At 41.2% G+C, this 15269-nt stretch overlaps 1 protein-coding gene, 1 long non-coding RNA gene and 1 pseudogene across 3 annotated transcripts in view; 2 read left to right on the top strand and 1 right to left on the bottom strand.

Moving 5' to 3' along the window:
* The window catches only part of Lrmda (leucine rich melanocyte differentiation associated), a 1036590-nt gene that overhangs the window by 269425 nt on the left and 751896 nt on the right, over positions 1-15269 (bottom strand). The window lies entirely within an intron of this gene.
* Positions 1-15269, top strand: part of Gm30926 — a 72367-nt gene that overhangs the window by 14696 nt on the left and 42402 nt on the right. The window lies entirely within an intron of this gene.
* Positions 11234-11669, top strand: Gm7473 (annotated as a pseudogene).

Below are 15269 nucleotides of genomic sequence, written 5' to 3'. Positions count from 1 at the left end.
AACCCTGAGGTCACTCTACTGGTTAATAGATGGGCTGGGTTCACTATTCAGGTTGTCTGAGTTCCAGCCGAGTGTGCTTTCTCCTACCACAGGCTACTCTGTAATGTTCCAGCAACAAATTATCCCTATTAAAATGAGCTGGAAGAGCAGGTCATCTGATGAGCAGTCTCCAGAGGGAAGACCTACATCACTTTATCACCTCCCACACTGCGGTAACTATTGGTGTTTATAAAAGGATGGAGGCCCTGGCATTAGAAAACGTATACCATGGCAAGTCTTTGAGTGAGAGCCAGAAAAAGAATAAAAAGCTCCGAGTGACCCACTGCACTTCTCCACTGCTTCCTCAATTAACTCCAAACAGACTTTGTCTGGGATGGAGTGATTTAGTTTCAAGGCAAGGTCAGTCCCACACACCCAGAATAAAGATTGCCAAATATGCTTATTTGAGCTGAATTACATTTGGTGGTTTAATAATATGAATTTACTGCTTTTTCAATGGGGACTCTAGCACTGGGGAGAACTTTAAAATGCATCACACTTAAAACATAAAATTAAATTCAATTAACTTTTATTGGGAGGCTAATACACTAGTACCCTAGAGGGAGAAACAGCTCTCTTGCTTTCCCCAGATTTTTCAAGCAGGTTTCTGGAAGCCTGGCCAAAGATAGAGGATTGGCTTGTTCCCCAATAAAGAACTTCATTGGTCAGTTTAGCATCTGTGCTGTCTTGATGAAGAAGCCTGGGCTTGAAGGCACCCAGCTAAAAGACTCCAGGGGCACAAAACCTAGAATAACAAATAGGTAGAAAATACCATGGATGGGCCTGGAGAGATAGCTCAGTGGTTCAGGGCACTGGCTGTTCTTGTAGAGGAACTGTCCTTAGGTCCAAGCACCTACCAAGGGCTTACCACCATCTGCCAAAACAGCTCAAGGTATCCAATGCCCTCTTCTGGCTTCCATGGGCACCAGGCACACACATGGTGTACATACATAATGCAAGCAAAACACTCATACACACAAAATAAAAATAAAGAAATCTTTTTGAAAAAAATATCTAGAAAGGATGGGGATTTAAGAAAGAAAACACTTTATAAAAAATATAAGACAAAACGAACATGGGGTAAAGTTCTGTATAAAATTCACCCACTTTCTTGTTGCCAAGACAAAATATAATCTATGAAAACATACATGTATGTATGCATATGTGTATACACATACCACAATTAGCCACACATTAGTATACATCTATTAGAGGTTCTCAGTCCAGGCTTTAATGACCTCCTTACTACATTGAGATATTATAAGTTTTTAGACCATAAGAAATGGAGAGGCATTTCTTCCTTTGTGTCTCATAAATGGCCAGTTCAGACATAAGCAGTCTGGCTTGGGAGAAGCTGAATCCTGAAGAGAATGGCCAACCATATTCCACAGACAGAATGAAATCATTCACTTAATCCCCGAACTCGTATCTAATGGATGTGAGTACATCTTGTGTTTTGTCCTAGGCACTAGAGGTTTGTGAGCAAAATAGGCAGAAATACTACCAGCCTTGCAACTAGTACAGAATTGGGAAAATACAGAAATCAAAAACACCTCCTTCACTATCCTACTAAAATCAGTTACAGACTCAATGTGGAGCCCAGTAAAATGTGCTAGCTCTTGTATAGGTTTTCTGTACACACTGCCATGGCTTCTGTGTCTTAAAAGAGCACAGACTTACTGTTTGAATGTTAGCCATTTGTAAACAGGTCCTGGTAGGTGAAATCAAGCTGCTTCTTTTGGATGCTGTGAGGAGTAGAAATGCTTGGAGTTGCCCCTGCCCTGTCTCTCCTGCATTTCTTTCTTTCCATCATCAAAGTGCACTCCCATCTCAGCCCTCTTCATCGCATCACCTCCTGTCCCTGTGACTTTCTCTGAGTCCCTCTACCCAGTGACTGTGTTTATACCAGGCCCATGTGAACAGCCAGAGCTCTTCGAGCTTTGACTGATGGCCTAGAGGCACAATGCTTTCTTGCTCGTTTCACCATTCCATGGTGAAAGACAACAAAACATTCGAGAATCAAAGATCACAAGAATGTTCAAGGTCTGGGTTTCCAAGAGTAAGTAAGATGATGTACTGGAAATGTGTACTGCTATTATTATACCGTTGTTACAATTATCCAGTGATACAATTATCATAGTTGAGCCCACGTCTTCGACTATACAAACCATTGCAATGTCCAGAACTCTCTTCCCACTACTTAAATTACAATCTACTTTGTAAGTCCCTGCCTTGTTCATTCTCTCTGCCTCCTCAGCTAGGAGTGATGCTGTTTTCTTCCCTTCCAACCTCCAGTAATGTAAGCACCAACCATTTAAGACTATGTTATTATCATTGTCATTATTATTATTAGCCACACACACACACACCCATGTATTGTGAGGAAGGCAGAGATGTTTGTCCTATTGCTTACTTAGCACAGAGATGAGGCCACAGTAGATCATTTTTTTTAGATCACTAAGTGACTAAGTGGACTGGTTCCAGAGTTTAGTCCTCAGGGGTCTGCATGAAAAGCACAGTTCCAATGTCACATTCAAGGGGAGCCAGCTGTGAGCTTCCTCATTCCCCTACTACACTGCACTCTGACTTCCAAAATGAAAGCAATCCCCATCTTTCCCAGACATCATGTACAAGATGATGCCCTCCCAACCAGGATGAGGACGGCTTCTGGCCTCCATCTGTGTGCCAAGTAGCACAAGTGTCTGCTATACACCCTGAGGAAGGCAAACAGGACACAGAATAGAACAAAGAGCTCACACCAGTCAAAGCCAGTTTGAGCCAGTCCGCACTGCTCTGAGAACTCCACCCCCCCTCCCTCCCAGCTGGCAAGAGGACAAGAAGAAGATCACTGACTTCAATCTTTGGCCTCCTAACCACGAAAGGACTTGTGAAGGTGAACGGTTTGCAGACGAAGGGGGATATAAAAGAGACAAAACCAGGATAAAAATTAAATAAAAAGTAGCTGTCTTAAACTGTAATTGCAGTCCTCTGCTGAGCACGCTTGCAGATATATAAATGTGATTTACCATCAGCTTGCAACTACAAATCAGGTCTTGAGAAACACTTGTGCTATGAAATTGTTTAATCTCATCAAGCTCTGCTTTCACAGCAAGCCATAAATCACGGAGTCTTTGTTATCATAGACCTCCACCAGCGCCTCTCTGGCAGGCCATGGATCGTGGGTATATATAATCTTGACTGCACAAACACTGGGGTCGACGCAGGCTGAAATACTTTCATAATAGCCACTGTGCAGCTGCTGGAACACAAGCCCATGATGGATATCTCATTTCCTACAGTCGGCATCTATTTCGAGCAAATTATTACCACATAAATTTCTTGTCAACAGAAACGGCCAATTAATTAAGTTAAAAATTTACTTGTGATCACATCTACAAACCAAATAGAACGGCAAGGCAATTTTCCAGTTACTGAATATACTGCAGGTCAGTTTAATGAATAATTTTTAACTTTGTCATAAACTCAAAGACAGGCTAATATCTCCAGAAAACTGAATGGAGACCAGCTGCCGACAGATTTACACAAAATATATTTATGGGGAATTTGATTGCTGACATCTGGGGACAGAAATAAACTTTCTATAATTACAGAGACATCTTTGCCATATATATGGATTTCTTTCACCCAAAAATGCAAATATGTCCTCAGGAAGGGTATATTTATATGTTCAGGCAGGGCTACAATGGGGTTCGATGGCTTTTGGAGAAATCATTGCATTAAATTTCTTTGCTAGTGATGGGTTCAGTATCATAGGGAGAGACAAAATCATGGGCAAAGACCTGTTTATCACTGACCCACACCTGTCCCAACCCCAAATCAGCTCTCTCTCTCTCTCTCTCTCTCTCTCTCTCTCTCTCTCTCCCCCTCTCTCTCTCTCTCTCTCTCTCTCTCCTTCTCTCTCTCCCTCTCTCTCTCTCTCTCCCTCTCTTCCCCCTCTCTCCCCCCTCTCCCTCCCTCTCTCTCTGAGGTGGTACACCACTTGGCACATGTCCAGCAGTGTAAGCAGCACTCAGAGGCTTTGTCAGGTAAGGCAGACGGACATAGCTTCCCCACAGAGCTGTGATGCCCATGAACCAGATCTGCTTGGAAAATCAGGCCAGCAGAGGGCCCTATAATAATTCCTCGTCCAACCATGTGTCTTTGAACTGAAGGAAAACCATGGTGTGTGTGTGGGGGGGGGGGGGAGGGATGTATGTGTGGGGGGGTGTAGGGGTAATTGTCCAGTTGAGTTATGGGCTATGGGTACAGGGACACATGGCAGATTTGATTACAGATAGGGATTTACTCAGCCAACTACTTGTGAGAGGTAGAATTATGACTTTCATAAGGGCCATCCCCTTACCTGACATGTGGAGAGCATTCAAGGTCTTCCAAATCATTGCTCCTGTCTGTCTCTAACAGGTCCTTTGACCTTGTCTCCAGCCTGCCACTGTTACATGAGATAGTCTCACAGCATGCCCTTTGCCTTTATGTTGCCATGACTCTGAGCCAACAAAGGAACTTTACATTTCTAGTCCACTTCCCATCATCTTTCAACTTTCTAGCTTGAAGATGGTCTCCATGGCTCCTTGACAGTATAAGAGACTATGGCTCTTCATTAGGACATATCCCTCCACCTAGAATTTGAGTGGCCATGATGTTACCTTGGCCAGAAAGGGCAGTAGTGAGTTCGGAGTCCGTGAACTCTTCAAGGAGATAGCAGGCAACCACAGGGTGGGGGTGTTGTCATGAGATTGAAGGTCTGTAGGAAAGGACTCTATTAGTTAGTCCTGAATGCTAGGATGGTTGTGTGGAAGGTCCTTTTGGTAAGCTTCTTGAAGACTGGAGTTATCAGACTCATTTTTAGCTTTCTAACTACAAATCCCAGTACCTTACAAAAAGGACAGGATCTCTATAAAAGCTTCTGAAGGAGGATCTTATGCAGTATTCATGAATGCCACATTCAACTCTTGGTGGCTTTAAATATTGTTGCATCATTATCATGTGTCTGAACAGCATTGATTGTAGGCCATTCCATTTAGGACACTCCGAAAGCTGAGAAGTCCTGGATGTTAAATACATCCCCCAGCTAGACCAAAGTTTAACTGAGGAAACAAACCACACGGAAAACTCACAGGACAGCATGAATAGTCAGGCTAAATGAATGAATGACCAATGTGCAAACACAAAATAGAAAACAAATCTTAAATAAATGGCACTGATAAATGCAAGTATGGGGGTGAACAACGCAAGGTGTTTGAGTTTCAGAACATTAAAGGTATGTAGCTGAGATCCTGCAGAAACCTTCATTTGACCACTGTAGACACGAAGCCTCCCACATCAAGCTGGGCCAGCTTGCTCAAAGTCACTAAATTATAAAGTCCCCAAACACCTGAATATCTTCCCATGGCTCTCTAAATCCATCCCTCACATGTCCCACAAGCACTTCACTTTTCCTGGTTAACACTTGTACCTTCAGCGTGATCATTGGCACTGTTCTCAGGCCCAGGACTGGACTGCATGTGCCCTCATGCAATTTTCTTTTTGACAAAAAACATTTTCAAAATTTTCTCTTTGTCAAGGATCTTAAATGCAAAGATATTCCCTAAATATTCATTGAATTTTTTTGGATAAATGACTTTAGATCATCAGAAGCCCTTCTTCTCCTGAAGCACACACATCCACCGTGTGTGAAGCATGCAGATTGGTTAGATCCATATCTTAAGTAACTAACTATGACCTCTGGGTTGATTGCTTCATTGTTCAATGCCTATTTCAGTGTCTATGGCATACCACAGAAGTGATCCCTAGTTCAGGGTGTCATCAATAGTATATAACACATATAACATTTTAAAACAATGCACACGAGGGGTACTTGATATTTTTCTAGCCCCTGGCCTACATATACTTTGGTAGAGTAAATCTACATACATGCCACCTGATGTTTATAGTGTATTCTCTTGCCTTTTGCCTATCTTGCTGATGTTGTATGAAAGAACTAATAGGGCCATGGTGTTGATGATAGTAGATACACAGTTTTTTTTGTTGTTTGTTTTGTTTCGGTTTTTTTTTTTTTTGGGTTTTTTTTTTTTTTTGCCTCTGTTATGCTGCAGGCACTGCTACAAACACTTTACATTTGTTATCAACATCCATAGGAGGCAAATATTCTTATTATCTCTGAATTACAGATGTGACCTAGAAAGGTTAAGTCACTTATCCAAGGACATATAGTTATAATTGGTCCGACTGGAGGCTGGCACACTCAGACACAGAAGTGTGCAGTTACTATCTCTGATTTGCACTTTTTATTCCCAGGTTTCTCTCCTTAGTTATTGCTCCAGTTCCAGACAGTCTATGTTTTTTTTCTAGAATATTTTTAATAATTTTTTCCTATCCTCAAGGATGTTACAATTAAATCAAATAAAAAAGTATAAATCCATGTGAAAAGCACCATTTGATAAACCCTAAACTGGTTCAGATCCACTCTGTTGTCAGGGTGACCCATCTCTGGTCAGTGAGGTAGCTTCTGAGAGTGTATCTAATAACGGCACCAAGTCTCTATGGGAAGAGGTTATGCAAAAGATTGCAGGGAAGTTCAATTAGCTTGTGAGTTCAAGTCTGCAGCAGACGTTATTGGCAGTTGGGAGGAGGGAAAAAGACAGAAGGGGCTTCGTAGTGTGCTTTTGTCAAATTAGATTCAAGATTTCTGGAACAGAAGATGTTTCATCACAGAGACAGTGGCTGAGGAACATGGGCGAATTGCACACATGCTGCGTGAGCATCCCTGACAAATGCAGGTAATAGCCGAGGGTGACTCACTGCTGAATGTCAGGTTATCTAGCTGAGGGTCACTGCTCCAGAGTCAAGGTCAGGATGAAACCAGAGAACAAAGAAACAATGAAGAAAGCCTGCCTCCTCAACTGACCAGTGACAATTAGAAGCAAGCAGGTGAAATGTGAGATAATTCAACCATAGTCCAATATGTACTAAGCATGTAATAATTTATAAAGTATCTTCATGGTCATTGCTCCATTACATTTTTATGGTATTCCATTCATTAATTGCCAGACGTTTAGAACTTCACTTTTTTAAGGAACATATTTCCCATGATTTCAGGAAAGATGCCTGTTACAATTTGGGTGATTCACACATGCACAAATAAACATTCCAGATTGCTCACTGAGTTCTCATCTCAGGTGCAATCTAAAAGAACCCAAAAGCCTCATGGATCTCTCCATTCAAAGAGCCATTGTTCCAGCTGAAGAGAGGAGGCACATGCACAGCAGTGGCTCACAGTTACTACTGGCACAAAGGGCTCGGAATGGTGTGGTAAGTGCTGCTCATCTTCAGATAGGCAGAGATGACCGTCAGACAGGATGCTCAAGAAACAGTCATGGGCTAGAGAAACAGCTTTGTGGCTAAGAGCATGAGCTGCTCTTCCAGGGGACGAGAGATCTGTCCTCAGGACCCGAATTGCATGGCTCACGATGGCCTGTAACTCCAGCTCCACGGGATCTGTCAGTGACAGCCTCTGTAAGCACCTGTACTCACATGCACACACACATAATTAAAAATAGTAGATAATCTTTATAAAAAAACTGAAAGAACAGGAACAAATCACACAAGGTCAAGGACTTTTCCTGAGTCCTAAAACATCCATAAGAGAGCTCTGAATAAAGCATGAGGCTGCATATTTGACAAGCATAGCAAGTCACATATTTTATTATTCACTCTTAAAATTGCTTAAATATCTAAAATGAGCCTGACATAGAATATATTCCACTTACTCAAAATAAAATTAAAAATAACATCCCTCCCCAATAACAGAATAGAAATCATCTATTCTAAGGGAGAAAAGTGAATGTGACAAAATTTAGAAACTGAAATTTGACAAAAGAGACAAAAGGTTCTGGGGTTATCTGAAGGACAGCATGGTTCATGTCTAAACAATACCGTAGATCATCAGGCATTACACGGAGATATCACAAAACCCTCACGTTTCTCACGACTAGCCCTAAATCCAGAAGGAGGTAAACTCTAGGTAAATAGTCTTATCTTCTAGTTCTTCTAAGTAACAAGTAATTCCAGGGGAAAAATAGTCCAGATCCAGGAGATTAAGAAGGGGATAGACTCACTAATGGACACAATGATTCCAGGACTACACATGGAGTTTGAACAATAATTCAAAACACAAAAATAAAGCCTGGATATACTTCTGAAGAACATCAGATGAGAGAGGGAGAGAGAGAGGGAAAGGGGAAGAGAGAGAGAGAGAGGGAGAGAGAGGGGGCAGAGAGAGAGAGGGAGAGAGAGAGAGGAAGAAGAAGAAGAAGAAGAAAGAAGAAGAAGAAGAAGAAGAAGAAGAAGAAGAAGAAGAAGAAGAAGAAGAAGAAGAAGAAGAAGAAGAAGAAGAAGAAGAAGAAGAAGGCAGCAATGTTTCCTAAAGATCACAACCCTTTTGAGATGAACCAGCCTCCTCCCCACACCAAGATAAGACGTGCAACACTTACTTCTTCTCAGGCCAAAACTTGGAGCATAAAGGACGTGTGTCAGCCACAAAGAGAAAGATGATGAAAAGCTCATTCTCAATGCTCAAACATGAACAAAGAGAAGACAGACAACATAGCAAGTGTGTAGATCTGGTAGAAAACATCAAACCGGAAAGGGAAGACAGGAGCTTACCAACCAAATGGCAATGCTGCATCAGCTCAAGCAATGGGAGCAGGGATCACAATAGCTTTATAGGATGAGTCCACCGACAACTTTAATAAGAGAAGGGCTCCCACGGATGTGTTTAATTGAATTACAGCTTTAACTTCTGCATGATGGCATTAAGTGACTATGATATATATTCACCCCTTACTGATTAAAACTAAAACCCTCACAAGACACTAGAATTCTTAGGATGCTGACAACCATACAAAAGCAGGTGGTCTATAAACAGGTCGATACTAACATATGAGTTTTGGGCTTGTTTTATTTATTTATTTTTTAATGTCATATTGCTTCAGTAGGAACTGAATAAAAATTTAAGAATAGAGATGCAGTTATTAAAGGGTGCTCTGAACTCACATTAATATTTCATGCTGAATAAACACTAGATAATTATGACCTAAGAAGAGAGAAGGTCATTGTCATGGACATTGTGAAAATGATGCTGTAACTAAAATCAAGTCCGAGGTGCTGCCGATGGGGATCTTTTAGGTGATCCTACCTAACATTGGGCACATTAGTCATTTGTGGGGCATCCTTGTTTGTTATAAGTTGTTAAGTGTCAGACATGAGAATAAGTTATTAGTCACTTCTTAACTAGTATGGTGGTAGGTAGAAATAACTAAAAATGCCAGTGAAGTATCAGGTTCCAAAGTTAAGTCCACAGTCTTCAAGCATAAATATCACAAACATAAAATTCAACAAAGTACCAAGGACCAGGAAAGGTTCAAATGTGTCAATCACTTTGTCAAGCATCCTTAATTTAACATTGAACATCTTTAATTTAATTTACTTTCCTTATACAATTTAGTGTGCAACTCTCTCCCTTGGCTGCAGGTATCCAAAATTAATTAGTCGGAAGCTAAAGTGAAGTCTTGTAGGGCTTTGGAACTTCCACCCCAAGGTAGGTATTGAACTGCAAATGAGATGAAAAATAGTAATTCCATGAGGTAAAGACAGGTTCCCATCTCTGACGACTTTACTCAGGCCTCCCTTTCGGTTTCCCAGCATCCACCTGGGAGCATACTCTCCACTATGGGACATCTAGGTCTCCTTTGTATCTATTGAACCTACAGTTATTGTTAAAATGAGATCATAGGAAAGCAGTATGGATAATCAATACAGCTAAACGAGAGAAAATACATATTTAATCACTAACTACAAAGAGCATGCCCTTGCTACCGCAGTTAAAACATTTATTCTGAACAAAAAACTGGAATTTATTATTTTGCTTTGGTTTGGTTTTTAGGGCAGATATTTTATAAGGAAAAAAAAATCTTTAGTTGCCTGTAGATATGTAGGAAGACTGTTCAAAAACTTGTTTTAAATTTCGCCAAGAGAGTCCATGGTGGGGCCACAGCTAACAGCTGCTGTTGTGACTATTCTCACTGCACTTACCAAATCAATACAAGTAATAATTGTTACTGATGGTGCCCTTGCCATTGATTAAACAGGACAATTAAATAGCCTCTGTTAAGTCACACAACTTTTAGGTGACATCATGGCGTCAGTGAAAAACATTTAGTGACTACTCCCTACTCTCTACCTTACCCAGTGGACTGGATGCAGAGTGGCGTTTGTTTAAGAGCTTCTATCCTAAGACATGAAGGCTTTCTGAACTATTCTCACTGGAACTTTCCTCTGCTGTTTGTTTGTTTCTCTCTGACGCTGCCTCAGCTGGGACAATGCATGGTGTAATGGATCATGGAGGAGATTAAAGTGTTCGTTATGAGGTAAGGTCGCAGCCCTGGCAGAAGGAAAACCAAGATGCTGCAAACACAGGAATGAGTTGAAAACAAGAAAATACTAATAAGACTAGACAAACAAAAATACAAGATAGCTTAGCTTCCAAACCCCACCTTTCTATGGTGAACTACATTTGGGCCACACTGATCTTGCTTTCCCATAAAAGATACTGACTTCTGACTTGGACTTTTGTGCCAGAGTTTTCTTTGCCTGTGTTCTACTCAGAGAGACTTAGTTCTCAGCTTAACTTAATCATTTAGGTTCCTGCTCAAATGCCCTTGTAAGAGAAGCCTTTCTTCTAAGTATATAATGTATGCCTGCATGTATGTATGTATTTATATGTGTGTGTATGTATCCCTACATGGGTGATCATCCCAGGTGGAAGAGCCTCTCCCCTCAGGTAGATACTTTCTACCACATAGTTATACTTCCGTTCATGTGAGATGTTAGTCAATGTTAGAAAGCATATTGTATACCTGCTTTCATGCTTACTGCCTTACTGAATTTACTCAGTATTAATGGGATGAGAACAGGGGTCACTGGTCCTCTTCACTACTGGGTACGTACTCTGAGTCTATAATAGAATCTGAACACAAGAGATTTTCTGTGAATGCTAATGTGGAAGGAAAATGTAAGAAGTTGATAAGTGACTAGGATGAGTGGGAAACTTACTACTATTCACCTGGAGGTCACTGTTTCTAGATCTCCCTTAAGACCATGCACAGGAAGAATAAGATCCTAGTCCCAGCAATGGCCGCAGCTGGTTTCGCTGTGTCAGGGGCCAGAACCCCAGTGGTGGGGCCCACAGGCCGTGACCTCTTTGCTGAGGGCCTCCTGGAGTTCCTGCGACCTGCTATGCAGCAGCTCGACTCTCACATACACGAGGTCAGAGAAAGCCAAGTAAAGCTCCGGGAACAAAATGACAACCTAGCTACAGAACTATGCCAGATCAATGAGGATCAGAAGGTCGCCCTGGATCTGGACCGCTATGTTAAGAAGGTGCTAATGCCAGGCAACGAGATGTCTTTGTCAACAATATTTTACATAATGCACAGGAACGTCTAAGGCAGCAAAACCACAGTGTGGCCAAGGAAACAGCTCGAAGGAGAGCCATGCTGGATTCAGGAGTTTACCCTCCTGGTTCTCCAAGCAAATAAGCACTGGCCGGTGACCTCAGTATACAAGTACGATTCTCCAACGGCTTTGCCTGGTAGACATGAGAAGATTCTAGGAAAGTCTCTGTAGCCCTTTGGTTTGTTTACACTATATACTCATTCATGTAGCAGCCTCAAGGAACGTGCATACAGCAGGACAGTTTCCTAAAGAACCTCCATTACAGCTTGTCCTTCCAAGAATGAGCCTCTACCTTTTGGGTTTTGTTTCTTGAGACAAGGTGTCAATGTAGTCCCGGTTGGCCTCAAACACGTCCTCTTGCCTCAGCCTCCTGAATGCTGGCATTATAATAGGCATGTGTCAGGGTGCCTGGCTCAAGCCTCTATATATTTTCCCCCAGAGAATGTTAAGTAAATTAGGCATCATGTGATAGAAAATTGAGAAAACACCAGAGATTTAGTGAGAAAGCATACTCCCACTTCTCCCCCTCTGCTTCACCACAGTTCCTCTCAGAAGGTAATAACCGTCCCAGAATCATCTTACACATGTTTAATGTTTAGGTTAACTCCTATTAACAAGTATTGCAACTGTTGCCTTCATTACTACCCAAGGAGAGCATGACAGGCAACATGAGGGTCCAAGGTCAAGGGCAGAGCCTTGACAGCTAAGAATCCTAAGCTTTTGTGACTTTTTGTTTGTTTGTTTGTTTGTTTAGACTATGTATTTTAAGGGCTTGAGGGATGGCTCAATAGTTAAGAGCATTGGTGGTTCGTCCAGATGGCATGCAGTTCCCAGCACCCACATGGTGCAGTCTCTAACTCCAGCTCCAGGGGGATCCAATGCCCTCATCTGGTCATTTGGGTCCCAGCACACACACATGATGCAGATATACATGATGCAGGCAAAACAACCATCCTCATAAAATAAAATTTAAAAGTTACATATTTAAGCACCGTCCTTTCCAGGCTTAGCCAGCCAGTGTTAACCATCCTGTTACTCCTATTACCGGGGCTGGGCAGTTTCCTTTACCTGTAACTCCACTTTGTTTACAACTGAGGACTTAGGTAAAGTCAAGGTAAATAATTTATCCACCATGGCTTGATTGTGTTAATACTAAGTATTTCTCAGCATTATTAAATAAATGCTTGTATTGGTTATTTAAAAAAAATCCTATTCCCATCTCTTATTGCTGAGGTGATCTTGAGGCTATCAGGAAATACTTAACTTCTATATCTAATTTTATGATCAGATTTAGAAAAAAAAAAACTATGAGCTTTAAAAAAAAAGAATCTAGCTTATGTAAATGTGTAAGAAATGTTTCTAACATTTTAATGAATACTTTCATTGCATTTACTACATACCATGAAGAGTCCTCAGGAGCAGAGGACCTTTGAGTGTGGGTATAATCTTACACAACCTATTTATCCAAGATTACTTAATGCCTGTCTAAAGATATTCTCTTCTCTGTCACTATATCATGCAGCCAAGAAGCTCAATAACCTACTTATCCCATTCACCAATATGCACCAGCAAATTTGCAACTTCCACCCATGTATGACCCACCAGCCACTTTTCATCACAGTCATGGGTGTCCTTTATGAATAACTTGGATGTGGAAAAAGAAAGTTTCCACTGTTGAGAGCTAAAGAGGAGGCATTTAATTCCAACAGTATTAGGTTGGTGGATGAGGTAAATTGAAGCATGTAAAATGTATTGAACATCATAAAAGAGAAACAGGGAGAGGGTCAAGGAGATGAGGGATGGCTGCAGAATAACTGGCAGCACATCATAGCGTGCCATGGAGGCTGGGAAGCTCGTTCCCTTGATGATTGCTTTATGTCATTGTTGGTGCTCTTAGTCCATCAACTACGACCCTGGAAGCAGCAAACCTCGTCATCAGAAAGGAGAAAATGTAAATTTCAAAATAGATATATAAATATCCAGTGACTCTGGGGTTCCATTAGTCATTTATATGCTTGACTTTGGAATGCAAAAATGTAAATCTAAGGCGCTTGCCCAGTCAGAAGTCACCCAGGGTTCATATAATAATCCTGTGACAAGGGCTAACCCAGTGACGGGCAATAAAAGCTAGGAGGCCAATAAGCTCACCAAACATACCAGGGGGAAAAAAAGCAGGGAAGAGATACACTCTCAATCTCTAAGTGACTGAGAGTGACTGACCAACTAATGAAGTCCATCCCACAGAGTCAAAGATTTCCCAGATGCAGTTGAGGGCAGAAGGACAGAGATGATTTACTCATTGACCAAAAAAAAAAAAAAAAAAAAAAAAAAAAAAAAAAAAAAAAGCTCCTATAAACAGACTGCTTCAAAGCTTAGGGAATACAACCTGCTTTCTGATTTAATGCCATTCTAAAGCTGCTTGCAATAGACACACTGAAGGTGAACACATGTTTACACTAAGGTAAGTGGCATCCGTGACGCAAGCTCTCCTAACAAGATCCTTAAACACAAGATCGTTATGAGTTATGGTACGTTGAGTTTGAGCTAACTTCACAGGGATCAGGAGAACCAAAAGAGAATAGGCAGAAGCACCACAATGCCAAAGAAATGGAATGTCTTTGAGTCAGCTCCGTGGAATGAAACTGTAGAAGCATGTGATAGCCCAGTCACTTCTATACATAGAGAGGAGATGAACAGAGTATCCAGGAAGGAGATAATCTATTTTACTCTGCTCAGTGCACAGTTGGAGCTAGGGCATTGGAAACAATCTCAAGATTACAGGGTTGAGGCCAAAAACATTGCTAGCCAGGCACCTAACCCTACTGACTCTTAGTTCACCTCCTGGGCCTTCCTACCAGGGAGCATCTTCTACAGCTCATTTCCTTGTAATCTATGAAAGCAAGAGGCATTTATTCTATTACTTAGCCTAAAAGTTATCCTTCTAAAATTTGAGGATTAGAGAAATGAGTAACACACTAAACAAGAATGAAGCAAGAGTGTCAGGAGTGAATAGATGGATCACAGAAGTGAATAGATGGATCAGCATTTGGTGTCCCACATCTGTAATTGTAGCACTCAGAAAGTAGAGGTAAGAGAATCCAGAGTTCAAGACTATCTTGTCTATAAAGCAAACGAGGCCAACCTAGGTTACATACAACCCTGGTTTTAAGTAATAACCTATAACAAGGGGACAATTTCTTTGCTAGATAACAGGCCATCCAATTAAAAGAAAATGCAGCACAGTGTCATATACAGGTTACCACATTTTGAAGCTTTGGTCAGTGGGATTCCATAGAACACTCAAAACGTTACTCCCATTGCTCTTGGTTACCCTCTAGAACTTAGAAGTGAGACCTTACTGCTGAAGACAGTTATCTAGCTGTGAACTCTTCAAAAAATAGTGTAACAACTGACATGGAAAGATATGTTCCCTGGTATATTAGTGGCACACATGTTATAGAAATAACCAATCAATGTCTGCTTAAATCTAAAGCTCACTCTGTAAGATGGAACCTATTCCATATACTATTAACTGGGCCAAAACCTCATTGTTGGCTAGATCATAGGCCCTATGGGGAACCTTAGAACTATTGTTCTGCTAATAGAATATAACAGTGAATTTCTAGAATATGTTTTCATCTTTATACCCATAGCTTATCTGTCAACCTCATCAGAGAAGCTCCTTTTAACAACAGAGG

The sequence above is a fragment of the Mus musculus genome, chromosome 14 (genome assembly GCF_000001635.26).
Source record: "Mus musculus strain C57BL/6J chromosome 14, GRCm38.p6 C57BL/6J".
NCBI lineage: Eukaryota > Metazoa > Chordata > Mammalia > Rodentia > Muridae > Mus > Mus musculus.
Note: the sequence above shows the minus strand (reverse complement) of the source record. Positions and strands in the feature narration are given on the sequence as shown.